This window comes from Moschus berezovskii, chromosome 20 (genome assembly GCF_049115385.1).
Source record: "Moschus berezovskii isolate FMDL1 chromosome 20, NW_MosBer_1.0, whole genome shotgun sequence".
Taxonomy (NCBI): Eukaryota; Metazoa; Chordata; class Mammalia; order Artiodactyla; family Moschidae; genus Moschus; species Moschus berezovskii.
This window is the reverse complement of record NC_142479.1, coordinates 1,207,767-1,227,030: the sequence shown is the minus strand read 5'-3', so window position 1 is coordinate 1,227,030 and position 19,264 is coordinate 1,207,767. Positions and strand designations below refer to the sequence as shown.

General features: G+C 40.4%; 1 pseudogene; it reads right to left on the bottom strand.

Moving 5' to 3' along the window:
* Positions 1-10,477: 10,477 nt before the first annotated feature.
* On the bottom strand, positions 10,478-11,539 carry LOC129548303 (E3 ubiquitin-protein ligase RNF146-B pseudogene; annotated as a pseudogene).
* Positions 11,540-19,264: the final 7,725 nt, after the last annotated feature.

Sequence of the window (19,264 nt, the reverse complement as noted above, 5' to 3'; positions counted from 1 at the left end):
AAGTCGCTCAGTCATGTCTGACTCGTAGCGACCCCATGGACAGCAGCCTACCAGGGTCCTCCGTCCATGGGATTTTCTAGGTAAGAGTACTGGAGTGGCTTGCCATTGCCTTCTCTGATATTTTACTCTAGACAGGATTATAATAATGACTTTTTAATAATATACCAGTTCTCTGCTTTTAATAAAATTAATGAGCAATCTTTTTTGGTAATTCTATGAATGTATTATTGAAAAATGAAGGCTACATTGAGGTTGCCTATTCCTAAAATGAAATGATGCTTGATAGAAAATTCAGCAAAAGCTAAATCATTTCCCTCAAGCATTTTGCTCTGATGAGGTGAATAGGTCCTGGACACCGTTTGGTAGACTTCCAGTCAGAAATAACTGGCATCTGAAAAGGCTTAGACTTGGAAGAGAGCCAGTTCTTTCTCCTTCTCCTCCCTAAATAATATTTATTTCTGAGCACTCTAAAGGACAATTTTCTAAATGTTTCAGGTTTGGGATTAAAGCAAAATGTATTTGTATCTTCACAGTTCAAAAATTCCAAGAAAATCACTTTCTTAATGATTTTGAAATTTTTTGACCTTGGGTCATTTAATTTCCACTGATGGGGAAAGTGAGGTAAGGAAAAACCAGAGTGATTGATCATCAAGTTAGTCACTCTCAGTAAAATTGTCAATATGAAGGTAAAAATTGCATATCATCAATTTAATTTGCATCTCTTTCATTGCAAGTGAGGTAGGGCATTTTTTCCTCAGTGCTTAACAGCTAATTAATTCATTTATAAGGTACCAATTCATTAGTAGAACTGGTCTTTTGATAAAATAGATAACAATTTCCAATAGAGTAGACAAACTATGTTGTGTTCCCTCTCTTTTTTAATTTGTGTTTTAATGATATATTGCACTTAGATGAGTAGATTACAGGCCCCAGCCATAAAACAAAACACAACGAAAAAGTTAACCTTCTCCTTAAACGTGAATCACTTTTAGCTATTTCCGCTGTAACTGTTTTATTTTCTATTTTCAGACAAGAAATGTTTCTAAAAAGTCAGCTGTTTTAAATATATATTCTTGCCCTTAAAAGACAGATATCAGTGATTAACTTGCTTATCAATTGTAAATTTATACAAGTTAGCTCATTGAATTGCCTCCATATATAATCCCTTTTAATGATTGAGAGAGAGATTTAGTTTCACCTGATTAAAATTTTTTTCAGGTTAATTTTCTAAAGACATTCTTTATTACTGAACTTTTGGCCTTGAAGGCTCTTTAATCTATGCTCTAGAGTGAATTCAAAACTGATTCCTGTGGAGAATCTAGGCTCCAAGAATATTCCCCTGGTTTACCTCCATGCCTTTTAAGGTTTTTCTGCCTCCAAAGGAGGTTACCAATCTTATTTACAGCCCAGATGACTATTAATATTTATGACTCTAACTTCACACATTCTAAAGGTATTGAGAACAACACTGAATTCACAACACGTGTTCAAAGTGAGACAAATAATATAAATGGAAGATTGACTGAATGCTCTACTACTCTAGTTTATACTAAGGTCTATCCTTGGGAAAGACCAAACCAGAAGAGACCTGGAACTCAGCCTCTTTTTATCTGTTCTTGCTGAATTAAGCTCCGACATGATGTCAGAATACTACTCTAAGAGATATTTATATAAAATAATTAAACTCAATGGCCTTTCAGTTCATTTACCTTCTCATCTCCATGTATCTTTTCAAATTTATGTTCATTGTCTTCTGATATATACCTCGGAGTGGAATTGCTGGGTCAATTGGTAGTTCGTTTTGTAGATTTTTGAGAAAATTTCATGATGTTTTCCATAGCGACTGCACAAATTTACATTCCCACCAATTAAGTACAAGGGCTTCCCTTTCTCCACATCCTTGTCAACATTTGTTATTTTCAGACACTTTGATTTGATGATAGCCATTCTGATGAGTGTGAGGTGATATTTCCTTGTGATTTTGGTTTTAATTTCTCTGACAGTTAGTGATGCTCAGCATTTTTTCATGTGCCATCTGTATATCTTCTTTGGAGAAAATCAGATCTTCTGATCATTTTTCTTTGTTTTTTTTTTTTTTAATATCCAGTTGAATAATCAGTCTAGATAGTTTGGATATTAACCCCTTATAGTCATATCATTTGCAAATACTTCCATTCAGTAGGTTGTATTTTCATTTTGTCAGTGTATTTGTTTGCTGTGCAAAAGCTTTTAAGTTTAATTAGATATCTCATTGTTTTCCTTTGCTTCCTTTGCCTTAGGAGACAGGTGAAAAAAAAGTTGCTATGAATTATGTCAAAGAGTGTTCTGCCTATATTTTCTTCTTGGGGTTTCTTGGTTACCAGTCTTTCATTTAGGGTTTTAATTCACCTTGATTTAATTTGTTTAATCATTTTTTTTGTAAGCTGAATCTCCAATACTTTGGCCGCCTCATGGAACGAGTTGACTCTCTGGAAAAGACTCTGAGGCTGGGAGGGATTCGGGGCGGGAGGAGAAGGGGACGACAGAGAATGAGATGGCTGGATGCCATCACCGACTCGATGGACATGAGTTTGAGTGAACTCTGGGTGATGGTGTTGGACAGGGAGACCTGGCGTGCTGTGATTCCTGTGATCGCAAAGATTCGGACACGACTGAGTGACCGAACTGAACTGAACTGAACTGATAGCTTTCTGTATATTGTATCATGTCAACTGTAGACGCGAGAGACACCGGTTCGGAGCAACCGACCACATGCAGAAGCGTGGCCTAGAGGAGCTACTCCATGCCCCAGGTCAGGGCGGTGGCCAAGAGGAGCTGTCCCACATCGAAAAGGTGGTGGCTGCATGGGCACAGGAGGACCGAGAGGAGCTACGCCACATTCAAAGTCAGGAGGGGTGTCCTTGAGGAGATACCCCTCGTGCAAGGTAAGGTACAGTGGCTGCACTTTGCTGGAGTGACTGTGAAGAGATTTTCCACGACCAAGGTAAATGAAACCCTAATAAGACGGTAGGTATTGGGAGGGGGCTTTAGAGGGCAGACACACTGAAATCATAATCACAAAAAAAATAGTTGTTCTGATCATATGGACCAGAGCCCTGTCTAATTCAGTGAAACTAAGCCATGCTGTGTGGGGCCACCCAACACGGATGGGGACATGGTGGAGAGGTCTGACAGAATATGGTCCACTGGAGAAGGGAATGGCAAACCACTTCAGTATGCATGCCTTGAGAACCCCATGAACAGTATCAAAAGGCAAAATGATAGGATACTGAATGAGGAATTCCCCAGGTTGGTAGGTGCCCAGTATGCTACTGGAGATCAGTGGAGAAATAACTCCAGAAAGAATGAAGGGATGGAGCCAAAGCGAAACAAATACCCAGTTGTGGATGTGACTGGTGATAGAAGTAAGGTTCGATGCTGTAAAGAGCAATATTGCGTAGGAACTTGGAATGTTAGGTCCATGAATCAAGGCAAATTGGAAGTGGTCAAACAGGAGATGACAAGAGTGAACGTAGACATTCTAGGAATCAGTGAATTAAAATGGACAGAATGGGTGAATTTAACTCAGATTACCATTATATCTACTACTGTGGGCAGGAATCCCTTAGAAGAAATGGAGTAGCCATCATGGTCAACAAAAGAGTCCGAAATGCAGTACTTCGATGCAATTTTAAAAGTGACAGAATGATTTCTGTTCGTTTCCAAGGCAAACCATTCAATATTACAGTAATCCAAGTCTATGCCTCAACAGTAATGCTGAAGAAGCCGAAGTTGAACGGTTCTATGAAGACCTACAAGACCTTTTAGAACTAACACCCAAAAAAGATGTCCTTTTCATTATAGGGGACTGGAATGCAAAAGTAGGATGTCAAGAAACACCTGGAGTAACAGGCAAATTTGGCCTTGGAGCACGGAATGAAGCAGGGCCAAGGCTAATAGAGTTTTGCCAAGAGAATTCTCTGGTCATAGCAAACATAGTCTTCCAACAACACAATAGAAGACTCTACACATGGACATCACCAGATGGTCAACACCAAAATCATTGATTATATTCTTTGCAGCCAAAGGTGGAGAGGCTCTATACAGTTAGCAAAAACAAGACAAAGAGCTGACTGTGCCTCAGATCATCAACTCCTTATTGCCAAATTCAGGCTTAAATTGAAGAAAGTAGTGCAAACCACTAGACCATTCAGATATGACCTAAATCAAATCCCTTATGATTATACAGTGGAAGTAAGAAATATATTTAAGGGACTAGATCTGATCGATAGAGTGAATGATGAACTCTGGACGGAAGGTCGTGGCATTGTACAGGAGACAGGGACTAGGACCATCCCTATGGAAAACAAACGCAAAAAAGCAAAATGGCTGTCTGAGGAGGCCTTAAAAGTAGCTGTGAAAAGAAGAGAAGTGAAAAGCAAAGGAGAAAAGGAAACATATAAGCATCTGAATGCAGAGTTCCAAAGAATAGCAAGGAGAGACAAGAAAGCCTTCAGCGATCAATGCAAAGAAATAGAGGAAAACAACAGAATAGGAAAAACAAGAGATCTTTTAAAGAAAATTAGAGATATCAAGGGAAAATTTCATCCAAAGATGGGCTCAATAAAGGAAACAAGTGGTATGGACCTAACAGAAGCAGAAGATATTAAGAAGAGGTGGCAAGAGTACATAGAAGAACTGTACAAAAATATCTTCACAACGAAGATAATCACGATGGTGTGATCACTCACCTGAAACCAGACATCTTAGAATGTGAAGTCAAGTGGGCCTTAGAGAGCATCACTACGAACAAAACTAGTGGAGGTGATGGAATTCCAATTGAGCTATTTCAAATCCTGAAAGATGATGCTGTGAAAGTGCTGCACTCAACATGCTAGCAAATTTGGAAAACTCAGCAATGGCCACAGGACTGGAAAAGATCAGTCTTCATTCCAATCCCAAATAAAGGGAATGCCAAACAATGCTCAAACTACCACACAATTTCACTCATCTCCCACGCTAGTAAAGTCATGCTCAAAATTCTGCAAGACAGGCTTCAGCAATATGTGAACCGTGAACTTCCAGATAGTCAAGCAGGTTTAGAAAAGGCAGAGGCACCAGAGATCAAAATCCAAAATCCACTGGATCATGGAGAAAACAAGAGAGTTCCAGAAAAACGTCTATTACTGCTTCAGTGATAATGCCAAAGCCTTTGACTGTGTGGATCACAATAAATTGTGGAATATTCTGAAAGAGATGGGGATACCAGACCACATGACCTGCCTCTTGAGAAACCTGTATGCAGGTCAGGAAGCAACAGTTAGAACTGGACATGGAACAACAGACTGGTTCCAAATAGGAAAAGGAGTACTTCAAAGTTGTATATTGTCACCCTGCTTATTTAACTTATATGCAGAGTACATCATGAGGAACGCTGGGCTGGAAGAATCACAAGCTGGAATCAAGATTGCCTGGAGAAATATCAATAACCTCAGATATGCAGATGACACCACCCTTATGGCAGAAAGTGAAGAGGAACTCAAAAGCCTCTTGATGAAAGTGAAAGAGGAGAGTGAAAAGGTTGGCTTGAAGCTCAACATTCAGAAAACGAAGGTCATGGCGTCTGGTCCCATCACTTCATGGGAAATAGATGGGAAACAGTGGAAACAGTGTCAGATTTTATTATTTTGTTCTCCAAAATCACTGCAGATGCTGATTGCAGCTAGGAAATTAAAAGACGCTTACTACTTCGAAGGAAAGTTATGACCAACCTTGATAGTATATTAAAAAGCAGAGACATTACTTTGCCAACAAATGTCCGTCTAATCAAGGCTATGTTTTTTCCCGTGGTCATGTATGGATATGAGAGTTGGACTGTGAAGAAGGCTGAGCGCCGAAGAATTGATGCTTTTGAACTGTGGTGTGGGAGAAGACTCCTGAGAGTCCCTTGGACTGCAAGGAGATCCAACCAGTCCATTCTAAGGGAGATCGATCCTGGGTATTCATTGGAAGGACTGATGCTAAAGCTGAAACTGCAATACTTTGGCCACCTCATGCGACGAGTTGACTCACTGGAAAAGACTCTGATGCTGGGAAAGGTTGGGGGCGGGAGGAGAAGGGGACGACGGAGAATGAGATGGCTGGATGGCATCACCGACTCTTTGGACATGAGTTTGAGTGAACTCCGGGAGTTGGTTATGGACAGGGAGGCCTGGCGTGCTGTGATTCATGGGGTCGTGGAGAGTCGGACACGACTGAGCGACTGAACTGAACTGAACTGAACTGAACCAATGATTGCCCTTTTTGCATCATGGGCAAGGCCCGGGAGGCTTCCCCTTTTTTTTGTAGAAGCAGTCAAAGACGAATTTACAGGTAAACGGCATTGTTTCTTCATGTGACCTGGCTTGCCACAGTTAAAGCATTTTACATTCATATTTTTTTGTATGGCATATGTTTCCATAGCGGCGACCTGCGCCCTATGACGTATGGAGCCAATGTTTCTACATATTTTCAAGTAATCCATAATAGGGCCTGTTTCTCTGATGGGCCTGATAACATTTTGACAGTCCTCGTTTGCATTTTCAAATGCTAATTTCTTCAAACTCATTTGTTGCACATTTGCATCCCTAATAGATTTTTCTATTGCATCTTTTAACTTTCCGAGGAATTGAGCATATTCTTCATTTGGTCCTTGAAATATTTTTACAAAGGACCCATCAGACAGTGAGCTATCCACTTCAGACCATGCATTTAGGGCTACTTGTTTAATTCCATGCAACATGGGCGGAGTCACGCCCTGTGTTTGAGCAGCTGTCTCTGCCATTGTCCCTGTGCCAGTTAAAATATCAAAAGTAAGCTGTGCGGAGTTTCCCCGACTTTGCTGTTCTTGAAGCATCTCTGTCGCTTCATCATTCACCCACATCTGCCACTGGAGCAATTGTTGGGGGGTAAGGACCATTTTCGCAATGGAAGTAAAATCCGCTGGTATCCAGTTTTCTGCCCAGTTCTGAAGGAATTCTAGACAGTAAGGATCAGTGGGCCCATAGAGCATACATGCTTTTTTAAAGGTCGAAATGATGTTGAAATCAGGATTGCTCCAGCTCACTTGTCCCTGTTGGGAATGGTCAAAGAATATAGGAAAAGCCTGCTTGACCAAGTCCCGAGGAGTCAAGGAGCTGGTAGCGGAGATCAGAAAAGGAGCACAGGGAACATTAGTTGTCATTGATGGAAGGGTTAAAGTCGGAGCAGTAGGAAAAGATAGGAATTACTTCGGAGGAGGGGGAAACTGGCTCTCCAACGGTTCAGTTGTTCTTGCATCTGTTTTTACTGGCTGAGGCGGCGGCAGCAAATGAGATACATCCCTCTGTCCAAAAAGGACATTTTTATGATGAAGAGCCCCTTGCATATCTTTTTCTTCCAATTCATATTCATGCAGTGATTGTACTGTTTCTTCCTCAACATCCACTTTTATCCCATCTAATTGTTAAATGATGGTATGAATTAGAGCCCAGGTTACCCCCACAACGGGGAGGAATCTGGGCTCCTCGTCTGTATGCCATCAAGACATTAGTTTGCACTCTGTGCCAGACTTGCTCATCTAACGTCCCTTCCTCGGGAAACCATGGGTTGTAGTCAACAACAAGGTTATAACATTCCATTAGCTGTTCTGTAGAAACATTCGCTCCAAACTGTTTTAAAAAATGATGCACTAGAGAAACGAAAGAATTTTATTCGCTTGGTGTCCCATGTTCTGCTTACCTCTTTCGGCAGGAGGCACGTCTCCGTTTTCGAAATGCGGGTTCTTTGAGCCCCACCTTGGGCGCCACTAGTAGAGCTCAGCGGAGATGCCTCTGAAAAAGGGCTGCGGACAGCCTCCTAGGAGACTGACAATTTGCTTTATTTTACAAGCGCTATTATATAGTATTACGAGGGAGGAAGACTTTAACAGCTACATCAGCATGACAAAAACCAGTACACCTGTGGAGTGTTGATAAACTTAGATTTACATAGCTTTACCAGACATGCTGGCTCCACTTCTAAAATTAATCAGGTTCCTAAGCTTCAAGTCAGCTATCAATCAAGGTTACCGGGATGGCTTCCAATTAACTCAAGGACTATGTGCGAAGGGAGTATTCCTAACACTAAATAAAGAAGGACAAAGAAAGTGTTACTTGAGCTAGGGAGTGTTTCTTGCGCTGCATGCCGAGGGTTGTCAAGGGCCGAATGAAACAGCTTCAAAGGGCAAGATGTTTTTTAAAATGTTAGAGACGTGCTAAGCAAGGCCGGCCCTTTGCCAAGGCCTCTGGTGAGGACCTTCTCCTCAGGCACCTCTTCCTCAGTTTCTCAACACTGTTCCCTTTATTCTTTGACTTATATGTCTCCCTTCAACACTTCTGCCTCTCCCATCCATGTATGAACACTTTTCATCCCATTTCAGCACTTCAAAGTCCTCTAGTCACTTCATCTCTAGACCACCCTCTTCCTATTGGGGGTTCTTGAGGTGCTTAAGGAACATAAGACAAGCACTTAACATGGAAAAATGTAACGAAGAACATGTTGTATGTTTTTTCTACTCCAATGAGCTTTAGAGATCCCAAGATTTGGTGAATCCTCAGTCTGTTGCCCCAAGGTCACTACACCGTCTCCATAAGATTACACAAAAGAGCAAAGAAAATGTTAAATGTCTCCTCCACTAATATTGTTGGGGACACTTCAACTCTCATATTGAGTAGGGAAACTCAAGTTGCCCCATCTACCAGAAATATATTCCTGATGAAAAAAAAAAAAAAAAAGAAAAAAAGTAAGGTGCCCAAATTCAAGAGTCACATGACCACTGCATCACGGACTCTTGACTTTCCCAATGGTCCCTCATTGACAGTTTTCATCAGGTAGGGCCCACTCTGTAGCTGAACAATAGCTGAGCAGGAGACGTACCAGTAGGTACCTCATTGACAGTTGTTTGCTTATGGGCGGGGCCCGGGGATGCACTGTCCAATTGCTGAGCAAGATCTTTTGCTTAGTAACAGGATGTGGACTAGTAAGGAACAGCAATGGCTACCTGCTAAGGGCTGTGCTCATGCTGCTCTGTTACATAAGGACACTTTTGGTCCAGTGTGCAGGAATCTTTTTGATTGACTCCCTTCCAACCTCAGATTTTGATTTCACATGCTTGTTTAACTTTTGTACATCATTCTTTTCCTTGTATTCCCAGGCATGCCTGTCAGCAGGGCTTATCTCTATGCCCCTCCAACAGCTGCCAATTGATCCCATGTGCCTCATATAGTATAGCTAATATTTCAAACCCAACAAGAATGTGAAGGCCAGCCCACTTTGAGAACTACTTTGACAAACCTTAATCACAGTGATTATTATTCTATTCTCAGGATAACAGAGCAGGATGATGGAAATTCAAAAAGTATAAAAATGAAATTAGAGGACACCAATAAGTATGTTAACAGAAATATATATACTGTTAATATTTTGTCTTTGTTGTTCTATCTAAATGTTTATAACATATATATTATATGTGTTATATAATGCTAGAATATATAATACACATATATTTGGATGAGCATATATAGATCAGTGAATTACTTTTTAATTTATAGAAATTGAATCAAACTATGTGCACTCTTGTAGCCTTCCTTTTCTATACAATATGGTGGAAGAATTTTTCCATCTCAGCGAACATGTATCTGCCATTATTTCTAAGGATTATTATAGTGTTCAAATGCTTGCTTCTGCCATACTCCATGCGAGTGCTTTGAAGAGAGGAACCATGTGTGCTTTGTTCACTGGTTGCTTCCATATCTTTTCTTTTTTTAAATAAATTCTAGTATTTATTAAATTATAAAGTCTGTAATAAAAAAAAGTGGATCAAGAGAAACCGCTAACTACAAGGACTAGACAGCAAAGCCTATGAGAACGCCATGAAGTGTGTTACAGACAAGATTCTGAAACATAAGTTATTAGCTCTTTTCTTTACATTTCCATTTCAGTAACTTTATTATTAAATAGTTGTTATTCTTCTATTTTAAAACCCCAAATTTGCATTTGCATCTCATGTTAATTAAGCTTTCTTTTCATACTGATACCAGACATCTTGTAGGTGCCAAATTTTTGTAATGGTTTTATGTTAATCCATGCAGAAAAATGTGAACCAGTGCAGTAGGCAGATGAGGACCATTAATGCACAGATAATACACACACGCTGGCTAAAAGAACTGAAGGCATTAAAAAAAAAACTATAAAATAAACAGACCTCAAGAAAACTGGGTTATTACTAAACAGCTCTCAACTATTCACACCCAAGTTCCTTATATTAAATAAATTTCTCAACAGAGATGTGTTAGACATTTTAATTACAGGTCTATCCTTTCCATACCCCTTCCCATCACAAATCCCAAAATGCATTACTAGGGATGAGTATAATGTTACGTGGGCAGAAATTTACAGATAACCATTTTCATCTTGAGCATGGATCTGAAAACTTTTTTATTTAAACTTCCGTTACTGTGCACTGTCCATCAGGCCTTAGAGATCTGACACTCACTGTTCCATCTCCTGCCACTTATCAATCAGTTCCTGATCGATCAGATACTGTCTGATTTACATTAGGAACCAAAAGTCTCTGTTGTGTCAAGGAGTGTTGTGCAACAAGCACAGATACATCCTCACTCTCCCTGCTGGCATCGGATTCAGTTTCTTCAATCGAAGTGTCTGGTGCTGGTACCCTGCCTGAAGATGGTGATCCATGCTCTTCTTCTCCTCCTTCCCCTTTATGACTCCTTTCTGCTATGCTGTCTCCAACAAGTTGTAAATGTGCAAAAGAGTCTTCAGGAGTAGTGCTTGCATCAGGGGATGGCGTGACGGGGCTTGTTAGCGGACCATCTACTGATGTCAGGGTCCTCACAGAAGACGACTGAACAGAAGCTCCGCTCTGAGCCATTACACTGTACACTCCATCAGCAGAGCTCTTTCTTGCTAGGTTTACAGTATTAGAATCACAGTCCGGCCTACGTCCGGCTACTCCCTTCTTTGGTATATCTATTGAATCCCGCTTGATTTTCCTGCGAAGTCCACGTTCTTTTCTCCTGTACTGTACCATATTTTCAAGATAGGCAACATAGAGAAACCCGGCAATTAACATTTCAGTGCTCTTTTTACCTTTGGAAAAAGCATCCTCCAGCTCTCTGCTAGTGCCATCATCATACTGCCACCACCCATTTCTTCCTTCATAATATCAGGCATATTCACCGTTTCCTCTACTTGCTGCCTTGAGTTCCTCTGGTGACAACAAGGTTGGCTTATCAAGGAAATCTTCGGGAATTTCTTGTCCACAGAGGGCACATTGCTTTCCAGGCCATGAAGCTCCCTTCACACATAGATAGCAGAAAATATGTTTACAAGGCAGAGTGATTGGGTGAACACATGTTTGCAGACAAATGGCACATTCAGGGACAGTTAGAAAAGGTGCAGTATTAGAACAAGACTCATTTGCTTTCCTGTTAGTAGGAAGCATGTTTATAGAGTGATAAATTTCTCCACAGCAAGCAATCATTTCTGTTACAGACCCCACAGATGCCTGCCACAAAAATAAAATCTCATCTTCATGAGTAATCAGCCAGTTTGCAGAATTTTTTCCTCCATCACTGGATCATCCTGTGCTCTGTGGCCACCACCAAAGCCACCTCGCGGTCTTTTCTCTTCAGCCTTTGAGCCCGTAGCCCATACATTTTCTATTGTAAAAAAGGCTGCAATACACATTGGAATTCATGTATCTTTTCAAATTAGTGTTCATTTTCTTCTGATAATGTTCAGCATTTCTTCATCTGCCATCTGTATATCTTCTTTGGAGAAAATCAGAACTTCCCATTTTTTTTTGTTCGTTTGTTTTTTAATATCAAGTTGAATAATCTGTTTAGATAGTTGGATATTAACTCCTTATAGTCATATCATTTGCAAATACTTACTCCCATTCGGTAGGTGGCCTTTCATTTGTCAGTGTTTTCGTTTGCTGTGCAAAAGCTTTTAAATTTGATTAGATCTCATTTTTTTCCTTTGCTTCCTTTGCCTTAGGAGACAGGTGAAAAAAATGTTGCTATGAATTATGTTAAAGAGTGTTCTGCCTACATTTTCTTCTAGGTGTTTCATGGATTCCAGTCTTTCATTTAGGGTTTTAATTCACCTTGATTTCATTTGTTTGATCATTTTTTTGTAAGCTGAACCTCCAATATTTTGGCCACCTTAAGCGATGAGGTGACTCACTGGAAAAGAGTCTGATGCTGGGAGGGATTGGGGGCGGGAGGAGAAGGGGATGACAGAGAATGAGATGGCTGGATGATATCACCGACTCAATGAACATGAGTTTGATTGAACTCCGGGAGATGGTGTCTGACAGGGAGGACTGGCATGCTGTTATTCATGGGGTCACAAACAATCGGACACGACTGAGCGAGTGAACTGAACTGAACTGATAGTTTTCTGTATATAGTATCACGTCAACTGCAAGTAGTGACAGTTTTATTTCTCCCTTCTAATTTGGATGACTTCATTTAGTTTCTTTGAATGATTGCTGTGCCTAGTACTTCTAGTGTTTTAGATGTGGCAAGAGTAGGCATCTGTATCTTCTTCCTGATGTAGAGGAATAGCTTTCACCTTTTTGCCCCGGAATAAGATATCATCTCTATTTGTTATAAATCACCTTTATTATATTCTGAAGACCACATGGACTATACAGTCCAAGGAATTCTCTAGCCCAGAGTACTGGTGTGGGAACAGTGCGACTTCAACATTCACTTTCATTATGTTCAGATATATTCCCTCCATAACAACTATGGTGAGAGTTTTCAAAATGAATGAGTATTGATTTTTGCCAAATGATTTTACAGTATCTTTTGAGATGATCATGTGATTTTTGTCCTTCTCTTTCCTAATGTGGTGTACTACACTGATTAATTTGCAGATATTGAATCATCCTTGTGCCCCTGGAATAAGTCAATCTTGATCATGGTATATGTTGGTTTCAACGTGATGTTGAATTTGGTGGTCTCATATTTTGTTAAGAATATTCACATCTATATTGAACAGAAATGTTGGCATTGAGTTTTCTTTTTTGGTGGTGTCTTTGTCTGGTTTTGGTGTTAGGAAAATAATAGCTTCATAAAAAATTTGGGAGCACTCCATTTTCTCAGTATTTTGGAATCATTTGAGAATGTTAGGTATAAGCTCTTCTTGTATGTTTGTAAACATTCTGCTGTGAAGCAGTGTGGTCCTGAACTTTGTTTTACAAAGAGATTTTTTATTATAAATTCAATTTCACTACTAGGGTTTCAATTCTTCAGATTATACATTCCTTCCTGATTCAATTTTGAAAGGCTGTATGGTCCTAGAGATTTGTCAGTTTTTTCTAGGTTATGCAATTGTTTGGCATATATCTACTTGTAGTATCCTCTTATGATTTTTCCCTATTGCTGTGATGTTTGCTGTAATGTCTCATTTGCATTTGTTTATTTGAGTCATCTATCATTATTTTTTATGAACCTAGCTAAAGACTTAATTATTTTATTTATCTTTTCAAAAAAATATCTTTACACATAAGTGATTTTTTTTTTTTACTTTAGGAAAGGGAAAGCCTCAATTTTATTAATGTCCTCTCTGATTTTTATTATTGCCTTCATGCTGAGGATTTGGGGCTTTATTTATTCTTCTTTTTCTACTTCGTTTATATAGTAAGTTAAGTTGTTTATTTCAGTTTCTCACCCCGCCTTGAGGGAAGCATCTTTCACTATACAATTTCCCCTAGAATTGCTTTTGCTAAATCCAATAGATTTTGGTAAGTTGGTGTTTTTATTAGTCTCAAAGTATTTTCTAATTCCCTTTTTGATTTCTTCTTTAGCTCATTGGTATTTAGTATCATGTTGCTTCGTCTCCATATGTTTGTATTTGTCCCATATTCCCCTCCTGTAATTGATTTCTTATTTTGTACCATTGTGGTCAGAAAACGTGCTTGAGATAATTTCTGTCTTCTTAAATGTATTGAGACTTGTTTTGTGGCCCAGCATTTGATCATCCGTGAAAAAATATCCTGTGCGCACTTGAAGGTGTGTATTCTGCAATTTTGAGATAGACTCTGCCAGGTGGCTCAGAGATAAAGAATCTGCCTGCAACGCAGAAAACGCAGATTTGATCCCTGGGTCAGCAAGATCCCCTGGAAAATGAAATGTGATAAACTCCAGTGTTCTTGCCTGGGAAATCCCATGGACAGAGGAGCCTGGAGGGCTACAGCCCATGGGGTTTCAAAAGAGTCAGACAACTTAGTAACTGAAGGACAACAACAAATGCTGTAGGTGTCTATTAAGTTCAAATACTCTAATCTGTAAATTAAGACTACAGTTTTCTTATTGCTTTTATATTAAGATGTTCTTTCCGTTGATGTAAGAGGTTATTTAATGTAGTTAGCATTTAATTTGCAATTCACTTATCTTTTAATTTTCATACTAGATTATCTACTTGGTTCATCCACAGACTTTACCATGTGTTTGTGTGTACTGGTGGGACTTTTTTCCTTCTCTATAGATTTTTCCATCTTTTTCCACCTAGAGAAGTCTCTTTAATATTTCCTTCCGAGTTGGTTTAGTATGGATAGATAAGCTCTTAGTTGTTGTTTGTCTGAGAAGTTCTTCTCTCCAATTGTGGATGATTACCTTGCTGGGTAGAGTATTATAGGTTGCAATTTTTCCCTATCAGCAGGTTAAATACATATTTTTGACCCCTTTCCCTCTCTCTTTTCCATCTACGACCCCATAAAGTGAATGTTAGTATACTTAATGTTCTCTGGAAGTCTCTTAAACTCTTCTCCTGTTTCACTTGTTTTTGGTTTTGTTTTTCCTATTGGGCGATTTCCATAATTTTACATTCCAGATTAATTTTGCTCTTGTGTATTGGCAACTCTCACTTTGGTTTGAGGTGGGGCTAGAGATAAAGGGGCCAGAACCTATGCCAGGTAGAGGTCGGACTTCTCCTGTGCTCAGTAGCCAACCTTGTCTATTGGGGAGTTAGGTTGAGTATCCAGTTCATGGTATAGAATCCCTGAGTTTCAGGTCCATGCTGATTCCATTTCATGTGTGCTGTATCCTCTTTCAGCACTGGAAATTTTGAACCCAAAGAAAGAAGTGCTGGAGCAAGAAGGGATGTCCAATATGGGCTTGGGTGCATACTGGGTCAATCCCAGCACACCAGTCAGAGTTCCAGATGCTCCCAATGTGCCACCTCCATACGCACTGGTAATGGCTGCTCTCAACTTGTTCAGATGTAGGCCAGATCTGAGTTGGCTCCATTCCTGGCACCTGTACCTTCTTCTGAGCCATGGAAGCCTTTGCCATAGCTGTGGGAAGGGCTATTCTAATAAATAAGAGAGTTTGGACTAGGCATTCGGAGTGGGATAAGTCATGACCTGGCATTGTTATGGGGAAGCAGACAGCATCCTGTGTAATTTCAACATGTTTCCTCTGCCTTGCTTTCTGAATAATCAAACGTGTGGTTGCCTCTGGAAACTCTTCACATAGAGATAAATGAATAAATGCCCACCAACCCAAACAAAAGAGGAAGAGGTAGGGAATATACCTGATAATGAATTCTGAATAATGAGAGTGAGAATGATCCATAATCTTGAAAAAAATGGAGTTACAGATAAATAGCCTGGAGACAAGCATGGAGAAGATGCAAGAAAGTTTTAACAAGGACATAGAAGGAATAAAAAAGAGTCAATACATAAGGAATCATGCAATAGATGAAATAGAATCACTCTGCAGGTAACCAATAGTAGAAAAGAGAAGCAGACGATGGGATAAGTGAGAATGGTAGAAATAAATGAAACAGAGAGGAAAAAGAAAAACGAATTAAAAGAAATGAGAACAATCTCAGAGACCTCTGGGACAATGTTATACACCCGAACATTCAAATAATAGGAGTCACAGTAGAGGACTACAAAAAGAAAGACCATGGGAAAATACTTGAGGAGATGATAGTAGAAAAGTTCCCTAAAATGGGGAAGGAAATTATCACGCAAGTCCAAGAAACACAGAGGGTACTAAACAGGAAAAACCCAAGGCAAAACACCCCATGATACATACTAATAAAATTAACAAAGCTAAAAGACAAAGAACAAATATTGTAGGCAACAAGGGAAAAACAGCAAATAACAGACAAGGGGATTCCCACAAGGATCACAGCTGATCTTTCAATAGAAACTCTTCAGGCCAGGAGGGAATGGCAGGGCATACTTACGGTGATGAAAGAAAATAGCCTACAGCCCAGATTACTGTACCCAGCAAGGATCTCATTCAAATATGAAGGTGAAATCCAAAGCTTTACACACAAGCAAAAGCTGAGAGAAATCAGCATCACCAAATCAGCTCTCCAACAATTGCTAAAGGACCTCCCTTGAGAGGGAGCAGAGAAAGGGGGGTATATCTGAACCCAAAACAATAAATTAATTGGCAATGGGATCATACTTATCAGTAATTAACTTATATGTAAATGGTTTGGATTCCCCAACAAAAAGACAAAACTGGCTTCATGGATCCAAAACAAGACCCCTATATATGCTGTCTACATGACACCCACCACGAAAAGAGGGACACATACAGACTGAAAGGGAAGGGATGGAAAAACATATTTCATGCAAATAGAGACCAAAGCTGAACAGGAGTAGCAATACTCATATCAGATGAAATAGACTTTAAAACAAAGGCTGTGAAAAGAGACACAGAAGGACACTACATGATGATCAAAGGATCAATCCAAAAAGAAGATATAACAATTAATAATATATTTGCACCCAATACAGGAGGACCGCAATATGTAAGACAAATGTTAATAATTATTAAAGGGGAAATTAACAATAACACAATAAGAGTGGGAAACTTTAATACCCCACAACACCTATGGATAGATCGACCAAACAGAAATGTAATAAGGAAACACAAAAGTATTCAATCCCTGGTGAGGGAACTAAGACCCCACAAACTGTATGGTGCCTCCCACCCAAAAAATTATCTGTCTGTGGTGATCCTGTTTGTCATATGCACCGGGATTGTGCCACCTCCCCTGCCCTGCCTGTGGGAACACACTATTCCCACAAATTTCTTAAGATAATAGTGGCCTTATTGATATTTGATCCGTTCCCTCCAAACATTATTTTAATCTTTGGGGGTGCTAGCTGTGGGTTTTAGTTGTATCAGCATTTTGTGCCTCCTGAGCACCTTTCAGTTCAGTTCAGTTCAGTCGCTCAGTCGTGCCTGACTCTCCGCGACCCCATGAATCACAGCACGCCAGGCCTCCCTGTCCATCACCAACTCCCAGAGTACACTCAAACTCATGTCCACAGAGTCGGTGATGCCATCCAGCCATCTCATTCTCGGTCGTCCCCTTCTCCTCCCACCCCCAACCTTTCCCAGCATCAGAGTCTTTTCCAGTGAGTCAACTCGTCGCATGAGGTGGCCAAAGTATTGCAGTTTCAGCTTTAGCATCAGTCCCTCCAATGAACATCCAGGATTGATCTCCCCTAAAATGGACTGGTTGGATCTTTAGCTGACAGCATAGGCAAGTGATGTAACAAAGCCCTTTATGACGTAGGTGGCCAGGAGTTGATTTCTGCCTGCTTTTCTCAGAGGAATTATAACATTCACAATCCCCATGTTGAACTCTCTTACCATCTGTGTTCTGGCAAACTAGACCGTAATGTCATTCCACACCCCAAACAAAGGCAGTAACACCACACCATTAATCCTTGCCCCTGAGATCAATTTTTAGGCAGGGTTATCCATCTTCAGTGCAGACCCCTGACCCTGTCCAGTCCTCTACTCTCTGGTTAACTGGCGGCCTGAGGGTCTGCTTCCCAATCTCCTGGGACTCCACAACCCTCCCTACTCAGCTGCCCACCTCTTCTCTCCCTCCTCTCACTTCCCATCAGAAAATTGACACACAAACACACACTCTGTCTCTCACACACATATCATCTTTTTTACCATTTGATGTTTATTTTAATGGCAGCCATCTGTTTACTATGTTAGTGTGAGAGTCAGTCTTTTCCTGGTGGGCCATTTTAAGAAAGCAGACCTCTGGAGAAACAATTCTAAACAGTCTGCCCTTTGGTATTCAGTTAATGGCTGCCCAGGTTGTACTTCTTTAGGGTCTCTCATTCTTCGGTCTCTCATTCTTGCCTTCTCTATGGATTCTGCTTCCTTCTTGGACTATGCCTCATATTTTGGTACATTTTTCGGCATTGATTAAGGGTCTTACGAGTTCAGGAACAGAAAAACCAGTTTGGTTTTGTTGTTTTCTTCAGCTTCTTCGACTGAGAGGCATATGCTCGGATTTTCTTTCTCAAAGTCCCTTGTAGAGGTCTTCTGACACTCATCCTCATATTTCGTGCCTGGAAAGAAAATAGAAGGGTATTAGTTTTGAGGAAAGAGTATAACAACTGAGTTAGAAGGGAGATTTCATGAAAAAGGGATGTGTGCTGATGAGTGCTTTTCTCCAGGCAAGGGCAGTGTAGAGGGCTTGGGCAGCAAAGTCAGTGGAGAACATGGGGAGCATTGTTGGAGTCATCTTACATCACATGGCCTCTGTGTCTCCACTGACAACAGGTCGTCTTTCTTCCTTTCATCCTTGAAGCAAACCGAGTGGCAACACTTCATGGCTTCTGTGGCTTTCTGGTTACCTTAGGCATGATGATCCCACGAAGGGCCTAGCCCAGAATCTCTGCATCTGACCCCCTTATATATACCTTCTCAGGACAATGAGGAGCCACAACCTTCAATCTGATTGGTCACCTAAGCACTCCCCTAGCCAATTGTGGCTGTGGGGTCTTACACATCACAATGTACCCCTTTGCCCATGGGCTAGTGGATGCTGAAGGAGGCCATGATACAACTTACCCACTGCTGAAACCTCTGTGTGTCTGATTCTGGGGAGTGGTGATTAAGGGGCATGTTGTTTCTGCTCATGAACTTCAGAGTTTCCTTCAGTGCCCTTTATCCTTTGACTTTTATGTCTCCCTTCAACACTCCTGCCTCCTCCATCCCTGTAAAAACATTTTTTATCCCATTTCAGCACTTTAGTGTCCTCTAGTCACTTCCTCTCTAAACCAGCCTCTTTCCTTTGGGGGTTCTTGAGGGGCTTAAGGAACTTAAGAGCAAGCACTTAACATGGAAAAAGAAAATTAAGAACATGTTGTATGTTTTTTCTACTCCAATGAATTTTAGAGACCCCAAGATTTTTT